Source organism: Mesocricetus auratus, unplaced genomic scaffold (genome assembly GCF_017639785.1).
Source record: "Mesocricetus auratus isolate SY011 unplaced genomic scaffold, BCM_Maur_2.0 Super-Scaffold_100045, whole genome shotgun sequence".
Classification (NCBI taxonomy): domain Eukaryota; kingdom Metazoa; phylum Chordata; class Mammalia; order Rodentia; family Cricetidae; genus Mesocricetus; species Mesocricetus auratus.
In genome coordinates this window covers 3,442,892-3,467,824 of record NW_024429222.1, presented here as the reverse complement: position 1 = coordinate 3,467,824, position 24,933 = coordinate 3,442,892, and the positions used below count along the sequence as shown (strand labels likewise).

The 24,933-nt window shown below is 43.2% G+C and overlaps 1 protein-coding gene across 4 annotated transcripts in view; it reads right to left on the bottom strand.

Moving 5' to 3' along the window:
• Tent4b (terminal nucleotidyltransferase 4B) overlaps positions 1–24,933 on the bottom strand; it is a 60,080-nt gene that overhangs the window by 33,057 nt on the left and 2,090 nt on the right. The gene's annotated exons all lie outside the window — the stretch shown is intronic.

Genomic DNA, 24,933 nt, shown 5'->3' with positions numbered 1-24,933 from the left:
AGTGGAGCACGGACACAGAGACCACAGACCCAATGAAGAGTAACTACTGTCTCTACATCTGCTGACTTCTGCCACGGCAGATTCTCTAATGTCTTCAAAAGTAATATGGCAGTCCACATTACACGGTGTACTTCCCGGTGTTGCCTTGATATCCGGGAGTAACGAAAGCCAAAGAAGAGATTGGCAATTGTCAGAACTGCTATCATGACAACTGTCAACATCTTCCACACTTCCAGGTTTAATGGTGACTGCTATTCAGTTATACATTAAGATTTACTTTACACATTAAAACTTAAGATGTGCCACGTGGTTGTGGCAAATGCCTTTAATCCCAGCATTCAGGAGGCAGATACAGGCAGGCCTCTGTGAGTTTGAGGCCAGCCTGGTCAACATAGTGAGTTCCAGGACGAGACCAGTGCTACGACAGAGAAACCCTGTCTTAAAAAACAAAAATGGGACAGGTGGTGGTGGCGGCGGCGCACGCCTTTAATCCCAGTACTTGGGAGGCAGAGGCAGGGGGATCTCTGAGTTCAAGACCAGCCTGGTCTACAAGAGCTAGTTCCAGGACAGGCTCCAAAGCCACAGAGAAACCCTGCCTCGAAAAGCCTAAATAAATAAATAAACAAACAAACAAATAAAACATCTTAAGATGCATTTAAATTTTATTAGTAGCTATTAGGATGATTTTAATGAAAAAAACAAAAAACAGGAAAGAGTGTTAGAAAGGATGTGAGAAAACTGGACTGCTGTTGCAGGGAATGTCTGATGGAACAGCACTGAAGAAAATCATGGCAATTTCTTGGGGAAAAACTAGCAAACAAACATAGAATTAACATGGGCGCATACACCTAAAGAACTAAAGCAGGGATCCAAAAGCTATTTGTTCACGGCAGCACTGTTCATGATGGTCATCGACAGAGCACCATTAAGTCAGACTATGGATGAATGGACCGATGGATGAAAAGATGAGCGAACCTTGAGGACATTGCTATGCAAAGTGAAACCAGCTGTACTCAAAAATAAATACCACTTGATCCCATTTATATGAGGTCCCTAGGTAGTCAAATCTCAGTAACAGAGATAACAGACAATCATGGCTACTTGGGCAAATTTGAAGGAGAAAATACAGTTGTGTTTAACTGATACAGAGTTTCAGTTGGGGAAGATAATGTCTGGAGATAGTCAATGGTTATAATATAAACTGTATGCTTTCAAACTGTTAGATCATTAGATTTTGTACAGAAAATATGTGGTGATTTAAATAGGCATGGAACACACAGACTCATATTTCAATGCTTGGTCTTTAGGGATTGGACCTACTTGACAGGGATTTGGAGGTGTGGCCTTATTGGAGGAAGTGTGTCAGGCAGTGAGAGTGGGCTCTGGGGTTTCAAATGCTCAAGCCAGGCTCAGTCTCTTCTCTCTCTCTCTTCCCCTCTCTCCCTCCCTTCTGCCTGGGGATCCAGATGTAGATAGAACTCTTAGCTCCTCTCCAGCACCATGTCTGCGTGCTCACTATGATGATCATGGCTGAAACTGTAAGCCAGACCCAGTTCCCAATTAAGTGGTTTCTTCTTCTTTATTTATTTTATTCATCCGTTCATTTATTTTTGGTTGAGGCAGGGTTTCTCTGTGTAGCGCTGGCTGTCCTGGAACTTGCTTTGTAAACCAGGCTGGCCTCAGAGAGTCACCTGCCCCTGCCTCACAAGTGCTGGGATTAAAGGTGGGTGCCACCATGGCCTGCTGTTTGGGTAGTTTCCAGTGTTTGATTATTGTGAATAATGCTGAACATTAATGTACAAATATTTTAGTCCCTGCAAGTTCCAGGACAGCCAGTGCTACACAGAGAAACCCTGGTTCAAAAGAAAAGAAAAGAAATGAAAAGAAAAGAACCTTAACAACCAAGGAAAAGGAAGAATACATACTTACATACTCAATGAAATAGTGTACTCATAAAAAGATACTAAATTCTCGCCGGGCGGTGGTGGCGCACGCCTTTAATCCCAGCACTCGGGAGGCAGAGGCAGGCGGATCTCTGTGAGTTCGAGGCTGGGCTGGACCGATAGCCTCCAAAACAATACAGAGAAACCCTGTCTCGTAAAACCAAAAAAAAAAAAAAAAAAAAAAAGATACTAAATTCTCATATTTGTTATATTGCAGCAAACCTTTAAGTCTTTACAGTTAAGTGGGAAATGTCAGACACAAAAGGATAAATATCACATGATTCCATTTACATGGCAGACCATGAATAAGCAAAATTTAGACACTGAAGGCAAGAGAGAGGATTGGAGAAGAATACTGTTCATTCAGTTTAAGTTTCTTTTTGAGATGACAAAAAGTACTGTAGATAATTAGTGGTGAAAATTCCATAATAAGGGGGCTGGAGAGATGGCTCAGCAGTTAAAAGCATTGACTGTTCTTCCAGAGGACCCAGGTTCAATTCCCTATACCCACATGGCGGCTCACAACCATCTGTAACTCCAGTCTCTCTGCAGGCCCTGCACATATGTGAACAACACACATGCAGGGAGAAAAAGGTAAGAAAACAAAAGAAAGTGCATAGTGACTAACGTGTGCTAAACGCCCCTGGATGACATATTTAACAAGTTAAAAGCCCGGCTGTGGAGATGGCTCAGTAGGTAAAGCACAGGTCATGCAAACATGAGAACCAGAGTCCAGACTCCCACACAAATGATCAGAGACTTACACAATCCTACTCTGCCCTCCTGAAAAACCAAGACCACTAACTGCAGCCCCAGGATCACTGCAGGAGGACCCTTGGTCTTAGATTCCAGACATGCTTCTGACACCCATCTGTACGGAAGGGTCCCGATACCTCCTTTAGTCTCATTTTCTTCATCTATCACATGGACATGTGACGCCTGTCTGCTAGGAACAGATATGTGGCTTGAAGACAACTGGCAAATGTTAGTATTCTAACCCAACCTTCAAAAGAACTCTTGAAAATGCATGGATTTTTAAATTTCTATTCTGTAGCTCTATTTCTCAAATTAAGTTCTCATAAAACACAAAAATATCTAAGAGTTGGCTCACATAAACAAATTCCCTTAAGTTGTCCTCTGAACCATGTATCTGTGGCATATGTAGATGAGTGTGTATGCACGCACACACACACATGCACAGACACAGTAAAATGATAAAGTGTATCTGGGCGTTGGTGGCACACACGCACACACCTTTAATCCCAGCATTCGGGAGGCAGAGACAGGCAGATCTCAGTGAGTTTCTGGATAGCCAGGGCTGTTACACAGAGAAACCCTGTCCTGGGGGGTGGGGGAGTATAATTTAAAAAATGACTAAGGACTGATGAGATGGCTCAGTTGTTAAGAGCACTGGTTGTTCTTGCAGAGACTGGGGTTCAATTACCAGCACACACATGGCAGCTCACAACCATCTGTTAATTAACTCCATTTCCAGGGAATGGAATGCCCTCTTCTGGTCTCCAAAAACATCAGGCACACGCATACAGTATATTTACATGCATTTAGGCAAAACATCCATATACACAAAATAAAACAAATCTTTAAAAAAAAATGACTAAAGGGGGCTGGAGAGATGGCTCAGAGGTTAAGAGCACTGACTGCTCTTCCAGAGGCCCTGAGTTCAATTCCCAGCAACCACATGGTGGTTCACAACCATCTATAATGAAATCGGGTGTCCTCTTCTGGCATGCAGACAGACGTGGAGGTAGGATGTTGTATTCATAATAAATATTCTTAAAAAATGACTAAAGAAAAAAATGAGGGGCTGGAGATATGGCTCAGTGGTTAAGAATACCAGCTCTAGATAATGAATGAAAAGACAGCTCAGTGGCAGAGCAATGTTCAGAAGGCACCATCAAGAGCTCCTAGGGAACTCCACCAATAGGAACCAGAGCTAGCACCCCTCATTAACTAATTTGTCAACTTATTCTAGGACCCTATCTGGCATGAGGATCTTTTCTTGCCTCCAAATTTGCAAGTAAAAGAAAAGTAATTCCCATTAGAAGCAATGTGTAAGAGTTGCCACATTCCTACCACCATATAAGTAAACTACCAAGCTAGTAGTAGAGATAGGCATGGCTCACAGTATCAGTCTGTACATAGCCGGAAACTGTTATTAACGAAACCCCCAATTCCTATAGAATCCAAAGCCTTGCAAAGAACTGAAACCTAGAGCTTTGCCAGTTACACCAAGACCTAACAGACACTATCAAGGTAGAGTAGAATGTCGTGTCGTCGTCCCCCCCCAACACACACTCTGCATAGCACCAGCCCAGGTCCTCCTGCTTATAACACTGGCCACAGGGCACCCCCTGCTTATAACACTGACCACAGGGCACCTCCTGCTTTTAACACCGACCACAGGGCACCCCCTGCTTATAACACTGACTACAGGGCACCCCCTGCTTATAACACTGGCCACAGGGCACCTCCTGCTTATAAACACTGACCACAGGGCACCTCGTGCTTATAACACTGGCCACAGGGCACCTCCTGCTTATAAACACTGACCACAGGGCACCTCGTGCTTATAACACTGGCCACAGGGCACCTCCTGCTTATAACACTGACCACAGGGCACCTCCTGCTTATAACACTGACCACAGGGCACCTCCTGCTTATAACACTGGCCACAGGGCACCTCGTGCTTATAACACTGGCCACAGGGCACCTCCTGCTTATAACACTGGCCACAGGGCACCTCGTGCTTATAACACTGGCCACAGGGCACCCCCTGCTTATAACACTGGCCACAGGGCACCTCGTGCTTATAACACTGGCCACAGGGCACCCCCTGCTTATAACACTGGCCACAGGGCACCTCGTGCTTATAACACTGGCCACAGGGCACCTCGTGCTTATAACACTGGCCACAGGGCACCTCGTGCTTATAACACTGGCCACAGGGCACCTCCTGCTTATAACACTGGCCACAGGGCACCTCGTGCTTATAACACTGGCCACAGGGCACCTCCTGCTTATAACACTGGCCACAGGGCACCTCGTGCTTATAACACTGGCCACAGGGCACCTCCTGCTTATAACACTGGCCACAGGGCACCCCCTGCTTATAACACTGGCCACAGGGCACCTCGTGCTTATAACACTGGCCACAGGGCACCTCCTGCTTATAACACTGGCCACAGGGCACCTCCTGCTTATAACACTGGCCACAGGGCACCTCCTGCTTATAACACTGACTACAGGGCACCTCCTGCTTATAACACCGACCACAGGGCAGTGCATGCGCCAAGACAGCAACTGCAGGAGTCACTCCTCTCTTTTCATCACAGCAGGCGCCCTGAACAGACTATGCCATCCAGCTGTGCCTGGGCTTACCTTTCCTAACACATGATTTATATTTTATGATGATTAGTGTTTTTCCTACATGCATGTCTGTGTAGGTGTCAGAAGCCCTGGAACTGGAGTGAGGTGCCATGTGGGTGCTGGGAAATGAACCTAGGTCCTCTAAAGAGTAGCCAGTGCTCTTAACCACCGAGTCATCTCTCCAGCCCCACCCACCAACCCCTTTTTAAAAAGCAGATGTGAGCACAAGGTGGTTAATATAAGGAATTCAAAAGACTACCAAGAGCCAAAGCAGGGATATCAACACCCCAAGACACCAGCCCAAAATAACTGAAAACATACCAGACTGAAATCCTGAATGAGAATGCTCACAGCACTGTTACTCCTGACAGTCAAGAGCTGCAAACCTAAATGTTGATCAATCAGTGAGTGTAGAAGCAAAATGTAACATCCAAAGGGTAGATTGTTACTCAGTCACATATGCCATGTGATACAACCTGAGTGAACTCTGAAAACATCCTAAATAAAAGAAACTAGACACAGAAGCACATGTAAGTACAACCCCATTGATATGAAATATACACAACAGTCAAATCTATAGAGACAAACACAGATTGGTGATTGGTTGCCTAGGGCTGGTGCTTTGGTGAGAAACAGAAATGATTTTTTAAACAGGTTCAATTTGTAGGTGAGGGAAGTATTTCAAAACATATTTTGGTGATGGTCAATAACTTATAAATATATTTAAAATTATGTGAACTAGCCAGGTGGTGGTGCATACCTTTAATTCCAGCGATTGGGAGGCAGGCAGACATCTGAGTTTGAGCCCAGCCTGGTCTACAGAGTGAGTTCCAGGACAGCCAGGGCTACACAAGAAAGACCGCCCAAAACAAAAAGTGTCGGGTGGTGGCAGAAGCAGGGGGAATCTCTGTGAGTTCGAGGCCAGCCTGGTCTACAGAGTGAGTTCCTGAACAGTCAGAGCTAAACAATGAAACCCTGTCTTAAAAAAAAAAAAAGAAAGAAAGGTAAATAAATAAAACCACTGAACAGGAATAAGTCTCAGTGCTATCATTTAAGGTTAGTGAACAGAGTAAGCTAGTGGTCTAGTCACCACAGACAATGTCCAGAGGACACCTTAACCTGCCACTTGTATGCCTAAGAAATCAGTAAAGTCATATATGCTGGCTAGTTTTATGTCAACTTCACACAAAGCTAGAGTCCTTTTAGAAAAGGAAACCTTAATTAAGAAAATGCACCCCCCCACACACATGGGCTGGAGAAATGGCTCAGAGGTTGAGAGCACTGGCTGCTCTTTCAGAGGTCCTGAGTTCAATTCCCATAACCACATGGTGTCTCACAACCATCTATAATGAGATCTGGTACCCTCTTCTGGCGTGCAGACATACACACAGGCAGAACACTGTGTTCATAATAAATAAATGAGGGAGGGAGGGAGGGAGGGAGGGAGGGAGGGAGGGAGGGAGGGAGGGAGGGAGGGAGGGAGGGAGGGAGGGAGGGAGGGAATAAATGGCCCTACCACATTGGTCTCCAGGCAAGCCTAGTGAACATTTTCTTAAGCTCATGGTGGATGGTGCCACCCCTAGGTTGATGGCCTTGGGTGCTATATAAAAGTACTCCTCCATGGCCTTTCCATGGCTTCTACATCAGCTCATGCCTGAGCTGGAATAAACCTATTCCTGCCCACATTGTTTTTGGTCATGATGTTTTATCAGCAACAGAAACCCAAACCAAGACACCAGGAGACTGCCACTGAATTCAAAGACTTGTGTGTCAAGGGAATGAAGCATTTACACAGAGGCAAATTAATTGGTATTTTATTTAACAGGCAAGTTGTTACTGTTCTGAAACTTTTGCAAACAACTTTATGCTGAAGCCCATGAGGTACTTAGATATTCCAGGATCACCGCTAACTGAGGATGTTAAGAGATTTAAGGTAAGAACAACCTCAGAGTCCAGCAGTTTCTCTACAAGTCACTTGAGAGTCTACGCAGCTAAGTTCTCTCCTGGGCGCTGCTGCTTTCACAGGATGAAATTCAATAATCCTTACAAGCTCAAAGCCCCTCTCTACCATTAACTCCCTTACCAAGAAGGACGTATCACATGTCCTTGCATTTACCCTAACCCCAAGAGCTCTGCTTCATTTTATAACAGATTATTCACTGAAAGACAGAGCTGTTGTTTTTAGAATTAACAAGTCTGCCCGTCCGTCCATCTGTCTGTCCTCCCTCATGATACTGAGGGCAGAACTGACACTATAGTGAACAAGCATTCACCAATGACCGGTACCCACCACCTCTTATCTTAATTCCCACACAAGGGATTTTCTTGCCAAGGACAAATTTCTAATTTGGTAGTACCAAGTACCCTATTTCTTCACCTTCAGATAAGAGAGATTAATTAATGGGAAAAAAACTAATATAGCAGTCAAACTTCAAAGTAACTTATTCACACAGTGAAATACATACACACCAACAGCCCATAAGGTAAAATCTGAAAAACTCTATCCCAGAAACAGAAAAGTGAAATTCTACTTTTCATGGATGGACAAAAGGCTTGCTTGGAGCACTGAGTGTCAACTCCACTCCCTCACTGCTGGGCAACACTCAAAAAGAAACCAACAAGCTTACTCTAAGCAACACAGAACCAATAGCTGAAAAGCAAATGCTCGCATGTTTCTAGAGTTCCATTTACAACAGACAAAAAGAAAGCAACTTAATGTCCAACTGTAAGGGATGCTTAAAGGACGGCATACTCATGTAGGAAAAGACAGACACACACACACACACACACACACACACACACGAGACACTAAAATTTTTAAGGTTTTGATTGATACTTGATGTTTTGACACAATCAGTCCACCTACCATCACCTGCCATCCATCTTCATATCACTACAGTAACCTAGCATTTTAATAAATATTTTTAAACTGGTACCCAACAAACCTGTACTGGGCCTGCAGACCAAATTAGGATAAGCATTACCTGGGTCCCCCACCCTGGAAAAGAAAAACAGTGAGATCTAGCAATTCCTCCTGAGAGTCCCTTAACCTTCATCACCTCTGCAGCACAGGCCAGCCTCAAGGCACTTGACATTTAATGTTTAGCCCTGTTCTAGAAGCGCAGACAAACAAAAGGAGGCACACAGAATTATCACAGCAGCAGCAGGTTAGGAACACAAAAAAGCGATTAAGCATTCATTCATGGAAAAGTGTCTAAACAAAGTATAGTACTACAACCCTGCCCCATTTCCTGAAAGATTACTTTTAGTGCTTTCAGTTGTCCATGGTCAACTACAGCTTCAAAACTAAACAGGAAATTCCAGAAATTTGAAATTCCTAATTTTTAAATTACCTGGCATTCTAAGTAGCCAGTGTCATTGGAACAAGGGACAAGCAGATGCACTGCACTGCCCAGAGCTTGCATCCCAACAGCCCTCATTTTACTTAATATTGGTCAGGAAGTAACAGCCTGGCTTTGGGGAAAAAGAACACCGGCTTGTTTAAGCTGCTAAGAGTTCGTGTCAAAAGGAAATTCATGGGGTAAGGGCTTAAGTCAGAAAGTGCATCAGATTTGTAGACAGAAGACAAATGAGCAGCATACTTCAAGAGGATGGAGATGGAGCTCAACAGACAGAATGACTGCCCAGTGCGCAGGAAGCCCTGGGTTCAGTCCATGCACCAGATCCCAGGGATGGTAGCAAACACTTAGAATCCAGTACTGCAGAGGGGGAAGTAGCAGGATCAGAAGTACTTAGTCATTTTCTGCTACACATGAGACTCTATCTCAAAGGAGAGAGAGATCGAGAAAGGAAGAATGGGGAAAGACATGTGGGAATTGAAATAAAGAGAAGAAAGGGAAGGAGAAAGAAGTTCTAAATGATGATAACATACTCCACCAGAAAATCTGAGACATTCATACAACTTCCACACTGAAAAATGAAGAAAAGAAATCTTGTAAGACAGGTACATGTAAAGAAGTTTAAAAAAAAATCATGCCGGGCGTTGGTGACTCATGCCTTTAATCCCAGTACCCAGGAGGCAGAAGCAGGTGGATCTCTGTGAGCTCAAGGCCAGCCTGGTCTGGAGAGCACTGGCTGTTCTTGCAAAGGACCAGGCTCAGTTCCCTGCACCCACATGGTGGCTCACAGGCATCCATGCTTCCAAAGGATCTGACGCCCTCTTCTGGCCCCTGCAGGCACTGCATGGGCATGGTGCACAGACACAAATGCAGACAAAACAACTATACACATAAAACAAAAATAAATTTAAAATACATTTATATGCTTTTATTAAAAAAACTCAACAAATTCAAAAGTATAAAAACAGTAAAATATCTGCTCTTGAGCAATGGAATTAAACTAGAAATCAGTAATTAAACTAGAAAAATCCCAAAACACATAACTGAAGATTAAACATACCTCTAAACAGATGGGTCACAGAAGTCCTAAAAGATGTTCTACCTAAAAGTATCTAATTAGAAGTTTGATACTTCTAACTAAAGGTGAATATAACATCAAAAGTTGTGAGGTCCTGAGAAAATAAAGACAACATTTACCACATTAAAGTATTAGAAGAGAAAACCTAAGTAAACATCATTAATTTTATGTTTCCACCAGGAAATAAAGGGGAAAAAATCAATCCAAAGTGAGCAGTAGAAAATAAATCTAAAATAGAAATCACTGTCACTTCAGCAGCACATAAGATTTAGAATGGTAAGGAAGAGTACCAAGGCCCCTATTAAAAAATGAAACTGAAAATAAAGATAAATCATATAGGAAGAAAACCCTGATGGTATCAAAAGTTTATTCCTTAAAAAATATAAATAAAAATCCATAAATTGGACCAACAAGACAGCTTGCACACACAAATACACCATATATATACTATAATAATGGTTGCTATTTTAAAACAACTGGTAAACAGCCAGATTAGTAGAGAAAGGATATAAAAATTACTAATATTAGGGGCTGGAGAGATGGATCTGTGGTTAAGAGCACTAGCTGCTTTTGTAGAAGACTATCATTGGTGGCCCACGCCTTTAATCCCAGCACTTGGGAGGCAGAGTCAGGCGGATCTCTGTGAGTTCAAGACCAGCCTGGACTACAAGAGCTAGTTCCAGCTGGGCGTTGGTGGTGCACACCTTTAATTCTAGCACTCAGGAGGCAGAGGCAACGAATCCTTGTGAGTTCAAGACCAGCCTGGTCTACAAGAGTGAGTTCCAGGACTGCCTCCAATGCAATAGAGAAACCCTGTCTCTGGAAAAAAAAACAAACAAACAAACAAAAAAGAGCTAGTTCCAGGGCAGCCTCCAAAGCCACAGAGAAACCCTGTCTTGGAAAACAAAACAAACAAACAAACAAACAAAGAAGTATGCTTCGGGGCTGGAGAGATGGTTCAGCAGTTAAGAGCACTGATTGCTCTTCCAGAGGACGCAGGTTCAATTCCCAGCACCCACATGGCAGCTCACAACTGTCTGTAACTACGAGATCTGGAACCCTCACACAAACATGCATGCAGTGAACACCAATGCACATGAAATAAAAATAAACATGAAAAAAGAAGTATGCTTCACTTAGGTGGCGTATGTTGACCTGAGTGGATTCCAAAATCAATGGTTGCTTACAACCACCTGCATCTCCAGTTCCAGGAGACCTGATACCTTCTACCCTCAAACACTAGGCATCCATCTAGAGCACAGACAAACGTGAAGGCAAAACATTCAAACACGCTAAAAATATTACATTCTAACAGCAATGAAAAGAGGCTGGAGACAGCTCAGCGATTAAGAGCACATGGCCAGGTGGTGGTCCTGTATGCTTTTAATCCCAGCACTCAGGAGACAGAGGCAGGGGGATCCCTGTGAGTTTGAGACCATCCTGGTCTGTAAGGTGAGTTCCAAGACAGCCAGGGCTACACAGAGAAACCCTGTCTCAAAAAAAAAAAAAAAAAGATATGGGGGGGGGGAGAGAGAAGAGTTGAGGAGGGGAGAGGAGGGAAGGAGAGGGAGGCAGACAATCACCAGTGCCCTACAGCCATTAGTGAGCACCATGAAGAGCACTATCCCTAAATGAAACACACCAATGCTATAGAGACAACTACAAAGCTTGAGTAAAGCACTGGGCATGGTGCTGCACACCTGCAATAGCAGCACTTAAGAGGCTGAGGCAGGATAATTTATAGTAAACACAACCAAATGAAGTTACCCCAGATATACAAGGCTAGTTCAAAATTCAAAATAATATCCACTACAGCAACTAAGCAAGAAAATGTCTATAATCATGTTCATATGCAAAAATGGTTAAACTCTAATATACTGGGCTGGAGAGATGGCTCACAAGTTAAGAGCACTGACTGCTCTTCCAGGGGTCCAGAGTTCAATTCCCAGCAACTACATGGTGGCTCACAACCATCTGTAATGAGATCTGGTACCCTCGTCTGACATGCAGGCATACATGCAGACAGAACACTGTATACATAATTAATAAATAAATCTTTTAAAAACTCTAATATACCTTCACCAAAATAAAAAAACAAACAAAAAAAAACACAGCAAACTAGAAATGGGAAGTTCAACTTGATTTTTTAAAAAATCTACACAAAAACCAAATTAACTGTAAGAAAACAGATGCTTTCCCACCATTAAAATTAAGAACAAGATGCCAAGTGGTGGTGCCCACACCTTTTAATCCCCGCACTTGGGAGGCAGAGGCAAGAAGATCTCTGTGACTTTAAGGCCAGCCTGGTCTATAGAGCAAGTTCTAGGACAGCCAGGACTAACAGAGAAACTCTGTCTCAAATAAATAAATGAAGATTAAGAACAAGGTAAGATATCAATTTCTACTGTCTAATTCAATGTCATACCAGCAGTCCAGCTTTTGCATTAAGAAAAATAAATAATGGAAAGAAAGAAAACTATTTACTTTATTATGTCAGAAAAAAGTGACAATAGGATTATAAGATACAAAGTATTATTAAATGAGTCTAGAGTTTGAGCTTAAAGCATAGTATTATTTATTCTAGCACCCAGACAGACAGAGAGTCTAACTCTGAAACCTAACAAGATCTGAAGAGGGTCTATATGAAACAAAGATTTAAGGGCTAGAGAAGGTTTGTCAGTTAGAGCACTTTACTGCACAGTGGTGCACACTATGGATCCCAGCTGGTTCCCATGATTACTAACCACTTGTGACTCTGGCTCTAGAGAACCCAATACTCTCTTCTGGCCTCCTTGGACACCTACACACATGCAAACCCCCCAAAAATTAAATAAAGTTGGTTTTCCTTTAAATTTTTTTAAGTGAAAAGAAAAGAAGGTAGGTCTAAATAAATACAGAAAAACCAAGTTCCTAAACAAGAAAATTCAATGTGGCTATAGAGTCATTTTTTTTCCAACTTCATCTGTAAAGTCAATGAAATAGAAAAACTTGAATATCAGAAACTGATTCTAAAATTAATATAAAAAGGCAAAAGACTCAGTCAGGCTGTGGTAGTGCCTGCCTTTAGTCCCAGCACTTGGAAGGCAGATCTCAGTGAGTTCAAGGTCAGTCTGGTCTACAAAGTAAGTTCCAGGACAGCCAGGACTATACAAAGAAACCCTATCAAATTTAAAAAAAAAAAAAAAAAGATTCCAGGGCTGGAGAGATGGCACTTATCAATCTTAGAGAGGCCTGGGTTCGACTCCCAGCACTCACACTGGCCGTGTTGAGTCACAAGCATCCACAACTCCAGTTCCAGGGGATGTGCATCCTCTTCTCACTTCTCCCAGGCACCAGGGAAGCACATGGCGGGCATGCATACATGCAGACAAAGCACTCACACACATAAAATTCAATAAATAAACCTTAACAAACAAGGTTCCAATTCTAAACACATCTTATACCCACACGTACACACCCTTAAAATGGGCCATAAGCCAAACTGTGAAACAAAAACTATAAAATTCCAAAGTAAAGCTGGGCAGTGGTGATACACGCCTTTAATCCCAGCACTCGGGAGGCAGAGGCAGGCGGATCTCTGTGAGTTCAAGACTAGCCTGGTCTACAAGAGCGAGTTCCAGGACAGTCTCCAAAGCCACAGAGAAACCCTATCTTGAAAAACCAAAAAAAAAAAAAGAAACCCTGTCTCGAAAAACCAAAAAAAGAAAGAAAGAAAATCCAAAAATCCACACACTAGTGGTCCTAACCAGAAGGCCATCAACCAATGCAAGGACACCTCCTGCTAAGTGAAGGAAGCCAATCTGAAAGCACTGTACAAACTTGCCTATGACATTACGGAAAAGGCAAAACTGTGGAGATGGTGAGGGCTCAGGCTAAACAAACTAGTGAATCAATAAACAGAGCAACTCCTAAGTAATAAGAAAAAAAAAACAGGTATTTTTTGGAGATGACCTTCTAGACATATAATACCAAAAGCATAAACCCTGAAAGAAATCATTTGACTACACTGAAATTAAAAACTTTTTCTTGGGAGAGAGGGTAATGTAAGCCATACACTGCAAGAAAATATCTGCAAAACCCTTATCTGATAAAGAGCTGATATCCAAAATACGCAAAGAATTCTTAAAATTCAATAATAAGAAAACAACCCAGACAAATTATGGGCAAAATACCTGAACATATACTTTTAGTAATGTGTGTATGGTGTGTGCACACGCTGCAGAGTGTGAAGGGGATGAGCGGGGAAAAAAAAATCAAATGCTCAGGGCTGGAGAGATGGCTCAAAGGTTAAGAGCACTGACTGCTCTTCCAGGGGTCCTGAGTTCAATTCCCAGCAACCACATGGTGGCTCACAACCATCTACAATTCAGTCTGGTGACCTCTTCTGGCATGTAGGCAGAACACTGTATATGTGATAAATAAATCTTTAAAAAAAAATCAAATGCTCTTAGTCTATGTTTTATACAACTACAACGGAGAATAAAATATATTTGCCTCATAATTCTAGAAGCTGGAAAAATGAGGACTTAGTAGGAGCACATGCCCTTGTAATTCCAGCACTAGACAGCCTGAGGCAGAACTGAAGGGCAGGGCCAGCCTGGGCTACACAGCAAAAACGATGCTTCACAAGGAGAGAGAGAGGGGGGAGGGGGAGGGGGAGAGGGAGAGGGAGAGGGAGAGGGAGAGGGAGAGGGAAGGGGGAGGAGGAGGGGGAGGGGGAGGGGGAGAGAGAGGGAGAGAGGGGAGAGAGAGGGGAGGGGGAGGGGGACAGAGAGGGAGAGAGGGAGAGAGAGAGAGAGAGAGAGGGAGGAGAGAGAGAGATTTGCTTTCCAAAATCTACTGAGACACATATGCCTAGGGGAGGAGCCAAAAAGGAAGACATCTTCAGACTGCAAGAGCATGTGACTGCCATCTTGCGCATGACTTACTATCTCCTCAAAGGAACTCCTTCTGCACGCTTCTGAAGAAATAAAAACTGACTTAGGGCTGGGGGCCAGAGAGTCCTCAGAGTCTTGCTCCCCAAAGGCCATCCTATCACCATAGGCCTGCTCTGCTGTTGTAAGTGGTGGCCTTTAACATGTCTGAGGGGGAAGAGGTCATCTGACAGCTTTACCTCCTGTAGGAATTCTTCCTAAGCAACCTACGCATTCTATCAGCCTGAAAGAATGATTTGAAGCTGGGCATTGGTGGCGCACGCCTTTAATCCCAGCACTCAGGAGGCAGAGGCAGGCGCATCTCTGTGAGTTCGAGGCCAGCCTAGTCTACAGAGTGAGTTCCAGGATAGCCTCCAAAACAATACAGAGAAACCCTGTCTCGAAAAACCAAAAAAAAAAAAAAAAAAGAATGATTTGTTCCAAGGTTAAAAACATTAGCACAAACAAAGAAATATAATCTAAGGCTAATTTGAAGGAAAAACAAACAACCAAACAAAAAACTGTTCTTGAATACTGAGTTAAGGTTGTGTGAACTTTGTCTCCTGGCACAGACTCACAGGCCATATGGCTTCCCTTGGCTGCCACAGATCAAAAGCCAAGGCAATGGGCAAAGGGTTCTCATGCCATTTCCAACCACAGACCAAAAGCCTTGTATAGTTCACTGAGAGAACGTCCTTCTCTCTTCTCTTTTCACACAAACAGACAGACAGACAGGTGTACCTTGCTTCTTCCTAGGACAGAAGTCCTCCCTCCCTCAAGCTGTACTCCAACAAAAAACTGAGCCCTCATGATGACCAGAGTGAGCCAGGGAAGGCAATCTCCTCTTCAAAGTGCAGGCTAACAAGGGAAAAGATCTAAGCAGAATAGGAGCTTACAATCCTAGTGCATTAACACCACCAGTCAACCATCATTAGTGGCTACTCACATTACAAAAAGAACACTATTCAGACTTTGTCTTTTTGTTGTTTATTGAGACAGGGTCTCTCAACTTAGCCCCAAGCTGTGTGGAAACCAGGCCATCTATAGGTCACACTAGCCTTGAATTCAGAGAGATCACCTGCCTCTGTCTCCCCAGTGCTGGTGCATACTACCAAACTCAGCTGGGATCCTCCAACAGGTCTGGAATTACAACCAGTTGTGAGCTACCATGTGGGTGCTGGGAATTGAACCTAGGTCTTCTAGAAGAATAACCAATGCTCTTAACCATTGAGCCATCTCTCCAGCTCCTATCTGCCTTTTAAAAACATGTATCATTCACCTACAAAGCACTCAAAAAAATTTTTTAAACAAGTCCCTAGTTCCAATCATGATCCTTAAAAAACTATAAGGTCAAACGAACAAACTAAAATGACATAACGGAAATACAATCAGAAAAAGACAAGCCGGGCATTGGTGAAGCATGCCTTTAATCCCAGCACTCGGGAGGTAGAGGCAGGCAGATCTCTGTGAGTTCCAGGCCAGCCTGGTCTACAGAGCGAGTTCCAGGACAGCCTCCAAAACAATACAGAGAAACCCTGTCTCTAAAAACCAAAAAAAGAAAAAGACAAACATCAGGGAGGTTCACAGAAAACAATCACCTAGGTCTGAAGAGATGACTCAGTGAGTAAGAGTTTTTGCTGCCTAAGCATGAGAATCTGAGTTCAGACCCCACACGTGACCCTGCATGTATGCCTGCAACCCCACTGCTAACAGGGGAGAAGACAGATCCTCAGAGCCAGTTGGCCAGCCAGCTTAACAAAAAACAAAACAAAACAAAACACTAATGATACTGTCTCAAAGGGATACAATGGAACGCAATGGAGCAGGGCACCACATGTACTCTCTGACTTCCCCATTTGCACGCACAGGCACACATGTCCGAATACATAAATGCACACACACAATGCAGCCAAATAACTTAAACTAAAGGAAAGAAAAAAAATAACCTAATTTCTTCAACAAACTTAATAGAGAGGGAAGCAGATGGCAGAGAAACCTATAGATTAAAAGATTTAAATAGCAGGGAAAGAACCATATTTGGATACTGCTTTGAACAAGCTGTTTTTAAGAGGTTATTATAGGACAATTGGGGAGACAAACAGTGGCTGTTTCATTCCACTCAAGGACTACAGGCAAGCACAGTGGCCAACACTGTCAATGCCAACACTCAGGATGGGATGCTGAGGCAGGAGGATTGCCACGCATTCAAGGCCAGCCTGAACTACATGGTGAGTCACTCTCTCTCCCCCTTGGTCCCTCTCTCATTATTAATTTATTACAAAAACAAAACAAAACCAACTGGAGTTCTGGCTAGTCAAGTGCAGAGATCACCACCTCCATTCAAGACCAACCTGGCAGACAAACATAGTTAAGACCCTACTAAGGAGACACCACACACACACACACACACACACACACACACACACACAGTGATTATCTTTCTTGCACAGGCTTTACCTGTCTGGGGGTCAGAGAATGGAGCTTACCACTAGCTAACCATAGAGGTCTAGAGGTCTGGAGATCTGTACAGACAGACAGGAAGTGGCATAGCTGTGCAGAAGCAGGATATATACAGGGACAAACAGGAAATCGATCTCTTCTCTGCTGAGAGGCTTAAGAGGTAAGGTATGCTGTGGCTTGCTCCTTCTCTCTGACCCCCAGACAGGCTTTATTTGTGCAAGAAAGTATCACCAGACACAAAAATAAAACAAAAAACCTTAAATGATATAACTAAGCAAGTCTTAAGAATTGAGGCTTTTTCAATGCCAGGATGGAACACGGGGCTTTGTGCATATAAGGCAAAGGTTCTACCACCAAGCTGCAATCCCAGATAAATAAAACTGAGATGGAAGGTGGGGAAATGGCTCCTACAAGTCTAGTAGGACCACAGCACAAGGAGCTGTACTACAGTGTCCACACAAGTGCTGGAGAGATGCACAGAATCCGGACTCCCCATACGGGAACTTGGTATGATGCCGCCACTCTAGAAAATGACTCAGTATCATTTCTCAACCTCTTGACTAAACTCAAGTGCAGAAAGTGGAGAGAACCTAGGGAGATGTCTTAGCAGGTAAAGTGACTACTATACAAGAATGAGAACCTGAGTTCAGCCCTAAAGGAAAGGTGGATGGCAGTGACTGCCTGTACCACCAATGCCAGGCATTGAGGACAAGTGGATCCAGGGGTCTAATGGCCAATCAGTCTAAGCAAAAAAGTAAATTCCAGGTTCAGAGACCCTGTCCCAAAAATAAGGTGGACAACAAAATGAACATGTATGGTGTTGCCCTCTGGCCTCCAAATGCATGCACATACACCACATGTACACGCACAAAAGAAGAAAGTATAAAAAAAATGGTTAGGAGCTCCTTTAAACTAAACATGTACTTACCATAAGGCACTTTTGGGCATTTATTCCCCTAAAATGAAGCCTTATGTTCACATAAAAATACATACACAAATGTTTATAGCAGCTTTATTTGTAACAGTCAAAAACTGGAAAGCACTTTTCTAGATTATCCTTCAACTGGTGCCTCCATACAATGGAGTAGCAGAGGAAGTACTGACACACAGCAAGCTGAGTGACTCGCAAAGACATTTCAGTGAGAAGAAAGCAGCCGAAGGTACAGACTACAGGATTCTATTACATCACTTTCTCAAAAGGGCCAAATGCAGAGATGGCAACAGCCTAGTGCTTGCTAAGGGTGAGGGACAAGAAGGATGTGTGTAGCCGGGCGTTGGTGGCGCACGCCTTTAATCCCAGCACTCAGGAGACAGAGGCAGGCGGATCTCTGTGAGTTCGAGACCAGCCTGGTCTACAGAACGAGTTCCAGGACAGCCTCCAAAGCCACAGAGAAACCCTGTCTCAAAAAACCAAAAAAAAAAAAAAAAAAAAAAGAAAGATGTGTGTGACTATGGAGACCAGAGATCTCTAGGTTGACAGAATAGTTATATCTTTGCTGTTTTTCATGAAGGAAACATGATGAACATCCAAAATGAACCTAACCTAGCTATGTATCTTTTTTTTTTTTTTTTTTTTTTTTGGTTTTTCGAGACAGGGTTCTCTTCTCTGTATTGTTTTGGAGGCTGTCGGTCCAGCCTGGTCCTCGAACTCACAGAGATCCACCTGCCTCTGCCTCCCGAGTACTGGGATTAAAGGCGTGCGCCACCACCGCCTGGCCCTAGCTGTGTATCTTGAATGTGGTGGTGGCTGTATGAATCTACAAACATGGTAAAGCTGTCCACAACACACACATGCATGTGAAACTGGTAAAATATGAAACGTAACAGATTATGAAAATGCTAGTTCCTTGCTTCTGAATTGAACTAGTAAATGGACTGTTACTACAATGAAACTGAGCAAATAGACTATGATGAGCACTCTACTAATTTCTATAACTTCCTATTAATCTATCAATTATCTCAAAAGAAAAATTAATGCAAATATATATGTATATATATACATGAAGAGGTTAATTATGGTAACAAGTAGAAAAGTTTCATTAAAGTATGAAACATGGTAGTAGTGGTCTCTATCTTCTTGAGCACTTCTACTTAATAAGCTAATTACAAACCACTATTTTAAGTACTCAAACTACAATTCCTATATTTTGTTATTAAATACTAATGTAATTTCTGGACAGTAAACATTATGTGGCTCCATATTCAACTTTTTCCTAAGTCTTCAACTTAAATCCCTATGTGGCCCAAAGTTCTAGAATATGTAAGTCTTTTATAATATCAAGCAATTTATCAGAATTTAAAAGTGATTGCCAATTAATGAAAAGCCTAGCTCAAAGCCATCTTCAACTTCATCACATAATCACTTATAAGAAGATCTTTACATATAATTTTATAACAAACGTAAAGCAGTTTTGGTGTTCCTTAGTAAGTAAATACTCTCAGGTTGAAAGAACATTCTATTGTCCTCTCACCTCCTCAGGAGGCTCTGAGTTGTCCACCAGACGCTAATAAGTGGACCAACAGCCTTCAAAAACAGTGTCTTCTGTGTCCCATCACCCTATCAAGTACATGCCACACCTATGTGTATGTGATTAGCAGTCTGTAGTGTTGTGGGTGTGATCCTGAAATAGTTTCCGCCACTAAATGCTACTCCACCAGTCAAGAGAACAGAAGAGAAAGCTATGTGAAATCATACAATAGCCGGCTTTTCTAGTTCCCACAGAGGAAGTGCCCATGATTTTTTCTCAACTTGAACAGGTGTAAGAATACATATCTAATGTCTTCCCCATTTTTACAATTCTCAGGTTGTCTGAGAAAGAACTCACCAAGGAAAATGGCCACTTGGCAGTCCAGGTCACCAAGGGAACCCATAACATTGCTTCCCAGAGCCGCCTGAGCTCCTAATACTAGAACAAGAAGCTGTTTCATGAAAGAAACTGCGACAAAGCCACCCAGCATTCTAGGATCCAGACCCCTCCCTCACACTGGTCCACCACCCTTTTCTTTCTGCTCTTTCCTCTAATGTCCTAAACCGCCTGTGTGTAAGCACAGGGTAGACTCTAAAAGGTTCTAGCCGATGTTTCCATTTGCTTCTCAACGGCTAAAGATGTAATAGGAGTTTTAAAAGACTACCTGTGCCAATGACCCCAAAAGAAACAGCACTCACCAGTCAGACTCTTCCTCAGAAGATGAAGTCATGCCATGAAAGTAACTTAGTCGAAATTAGTACACCAATTCTCAACTATGAATTACAGGTAGCACAGAATCCACAATATAATGTTTTCTCCCCTGCCCCTATTCCCATTGGTTTTTCAAGACAGGGTTTCTCTGTGTAACAGTCCTAGCTGACCTGGAACTCACTTTGTAGACCAGGCTGGCCTCAAACTCAGATTCGCCTGCCAAGTACCACAACCGCCACTACCCAGCAGATTTCTAAGTTCTTTCCTACTTAACCTGTGTTTCATCTGCCTGACAGATCAGAAGCCCAGCAGGAACACCAATCCCATGATAACACTGCTAACTTTAGTGCCACAACACCAGCACTAAAGAAAGCCATCAGCACTATGATACAGTGAACAAGCACTAGATGGTGGTGCTGCATGGAGGATGGTGTGGCCCACTGCAGTAAGAACACCGCCGCTCAGCCATAACATTCCAAGTTGTGTAGTTATCAAGCTCAGCACTGAGCCAGCATCCTTTCTTAATCTGCTCTTCCTCCCACTCACACTTTTACCTCCTTAGCCCAAAACCTGATTCCTTAAGCTTGCGTTTTTTACGGTGCTGGAGTGCAGCTTGGTGATTGAGTGAGGACTCCCTAGCTCACGATGAGAGCCCAGGTCCAACTCCCAGAACCACCCAAACATACAAAAGTGAGGCCTTTTCTCTAAGGTCTCCTTGATATCTCAAGGCATATTCCCAAAACATGACTGAGAATGTCACTTAAGCCTTGACAAACCACACAGAACTTCCCAGGACAGCCACACAGCCTCATCCTCATGAGGCTGGAAGATATCAGGAACCTTCCACAGAAGTTTCTGAACACCAGTTCAGGATCAAGGATTCTGGCTCTTTACCATCCTTCCTTCCCTGCAGCATGCGCCATTACATCTCTAAGAAAAGAGCTTCTGACTAGGCATGGTGGCATACACCTTGGGAGGCAGAGGCAGGATTTCTGTGATTTTGAGATCAGTCTGTTCTACAGAGAAAGTTCCAGGATAGCCAGGACTATTACACAGGGAAAGTCTGTCTCGAAAAAAATAAACAAAACCAAAACAAAAGAAAGAAAAGGGCTTCTGGCTCATTTCCATGGGCAAGAAAGTGCTGATGGACAGCATCCTACAACACAGTCCGCCCTAAAGAAAGGGTACCTTAGAGAAAAGATTCGTGGAAATAATTGGAAAAATGAAAATTAAAAATAAAAAAAGGAAGCTAGGCCTGGTGGCTGACGTATTCTTCCTGCTACTCAGGAGACTGAGGCAAGAAAATCATAGAATTAAAACCTGCCTGGGGCCGGGGCGGTGGTGGTGGTGCACACCTTTAATCCCAGCACTAGGGAGGCAGAGGCAGGTGGATCTCTGTGAGTTCAAAACCAGTTGGGTCTACAAGAGCCACTTCCAGGACAGCCTCCAAAGTCACAGAGAAACCCTGTCTCGAAAAACCAAAACCAAAACAAACAAAAAAACCTGCCTGGGCTACAGAGTTAGTTCAAGGCCAGCCTGGGTTACTTAATGAAACCCTATCTCAAAACAGTAAAAAAAAAAAAAAAAAAAAAAAAAAAAAAAGGCGAAAAGGTTCTGGGGATATAGCTCAATGATAAGAGGTCTTTGAATAACTCATAAAAGGTCCCGGGGTCAATCTCCAGTACCTCCAAAGTAAATAACAGAATGCAAATACCCTCTGGCTTCAGAGGATGAAGGCTGAGAAAGTACATTCAGAGTAGTTTCATTTTGAGAAGAAGACTTTAGGATGAGATCCAAGTACTTATTCTTTTCTTTTTTCCCTCTTTTTTCTTTAGTGGCTTTACTAAGGATTGAACCTAAGGTACCGTACAAGTGTTCTATCACTGGACTATACCCCCGTACCTAGTATAGTATTCTACAAGAAGAGTGTTTCTATCCAGTGAGTAGAATAAAAGAAGGGTTAAACATAAGCTTGCATTTGCAAGAACATGAAGTAGCTAAGGAAGAACCAAGACTCAAGAACTTGGGCAATGTGAAGAGTAAGGGTTCAAACCCTTAAAGTCTTAGGGGCACTCGGGGAGTTTAGTTAACCACTGGCACAAGAGATACAAGGAGAGCTATCTAAGAGTTCTAATGCCCTGTCCACAGGCTGTGTGTCCCAAGTCCCTATCTGGAGAGTCAACTCAAGAGTCCAGGACCCATATATTTGCTCATCTACCAGCACAGTACCAGTTAAATCCCAAGAACTCAAAAAAAAAAAAAAAAAAAAAAGCTTAGAGTCAGAATAGTGCTGCCTTAGGTTTCCTCTGAGATTGAAACATTTCATCCTACAGTGAAGCGCCTTAAACAGGAAGGTAAACAACTCAAAACAGCTTCAGGAAGCCCCTGAAACTGACCAAATTCACTAAGGCCCTCCCTGCCAGAGTAAGCAATAAAAGCTTGTATAATATCACACAACAAGCCCCTCTCAGAGGAGCAGAGCCCAGCTGCAAGAAAGACACTTAGAGGAACGGACTAGTTGCCTGGAAGAGGTTTAGACAAACTGAGGCACCTGAGAAGGACACTGTCCAACCTGTTAAGCTGCCTGCAGGCTGTGCAGGGTGCTTTAGGTTCCCAGTTTTGTGAGTTGTCACCTATGCTGGGGTGGGCTTTGGTGATGCAGCTGTCTTTGAGTCATTTCTACTTCTACAAGTAACCTTTCACCCACATTCCTTTAAGTAACTCTAATAAAACGCATAGTTCACCAAGTTGGACCTTGGTAGTATCCATACTTTGATCTGTTCTGAGTGTTGTGCCTCCCCAGGGAAAGTTCTGTCACATAATGAATAGCACAATACTGAGAAGTACACTCAGAAGTCAACCATCTAAATACCTGTACTTAAAACCAAACTGGGCAGGCAAGATGGCTAAGGGGAAAAGGTGCTTGCCATGAGCCATGATGGGCTGAGTTCGATCCTCAAGACCTAGAAGAACACCAACTCCCGCTATGCTGTCCTGTGACTTCCACTCCCTTCCTTACCTTGGTGTGTGTGTGTGCACACATGCAGGCACAAGTACAAAATAAATCAATTTTTTTGTTTTGGTTTTTCGAGACAGGGTTTCTCTGTATTGTTTTGGAGGCTGTCCTGGAAGTAGCTCTGTAGACCAGGGTGGTCTCGAACTCACCGAGATCGGCCTGCCTCTGCCTCCCGAGTGCTGGGATTAAAGGCGTGTGCCACCAACGCCTGGCCAAAATAAAATCAATTTTTTAAGTAATAAAAAATTAGCAAAACTCCCTTAAAAACTAAGAAATACCAGGCAGTGATGGCGCATACCTTTAATCCCAGCACTCGTGAGGCAGAGGCAGGCCAATCTCGGTGAGTTCAAGACCACAAAAGAGTTAGTTCCAGGACAGCCTCAGAGAAACCCTGTCTCGAAAAACCAAAACATAAAAAAAAAAAGCTAAGAAAGCCACACAAATCAAAACAAAAATCATTCAGAACCCAGAAGTCTCTTAGCAGATCTTCTTATAACTGTTTGATGTACCTCTCAACACTACGAAGTCTCAGAATTGAAACTCCTAACTATTGGTGTCTTCTTCTGGGAGCAGGAAAAATAGAAAGTCTGATGGCTGTGACAAGCCACTTAACAAGTTGATAATCAGTTTTTAAGCACTAATCCCTCAGGGAAATGTACATTCCTCCCTGATCCTTCTGAGAACAAAACAATATCCAAGGCTTCTGTGGGTGAACTTTTCAGGATTTACGTTAAACAGTAAAGAGAAAGGAGGACAACTTCTCATCCATCAGAGGCAGCCAGCACTTTGGATTTATAATGTTTCTTTTCTAGAAACAGGCAAGAGGCTTCAGGAAAATGCAATGATTAGTTGACAATGATTACCTAACCAGAGCTCATTCCTTTAAGACAAAACTACCAGAGTCCCTCAGCATCTCAGAATCAATTTGTTGTCACTAAACCCCAGGTTTATGCTTCATCTTGGAAAGGCTAACAGGATGGAACCACAAGTCTTTAATAAAAGGTGATGACCATGGAGAGCGCCCTTGAAGCTGGCAAAAATGACTGAAAGAAACGAGGGCAGCTATGAGGCGTTCCCCAGTGCCAGCCCTGAACCACATGACTGCACTTTTCCATGGAAGGTGGGAGTTGTAATAGCAGCGTACAGAGAAGACACCAACCCACTACAGCAGATGGAACCCACCAACTCATTCTACCAGATCTTCAAAAAGGTACACAAAACCAGGGCAGACCTGAATGGGTGAAGCTAAGAAAGGTTCCCACTGGATTACTAATTGATTTCCCGAGGCCTCACTACACATTAGTACCTGAAGACAAGAAGCAATCTCCAAGCTGATTTTCCATACTGGAGCTTCACACACATCATACTTCTCAGACATACCACACCACAACCCCAAAGCTTCATTTTATCAGATGAAAAATGAAAGGAAGAGAGAGAGAGACTCAGTAACCTAATCCAGCCAACACAGGGGCTCTTCCCAAAGGGAAGCCAGGCTGGAAACATTCCCGGCTTATGTACATAATTCACTAGGGCTCAGGTAAGATTCCATTTTGTAAGAGCTGAACTTTAAACACAAACTCACTAGTGGTGCAACATTC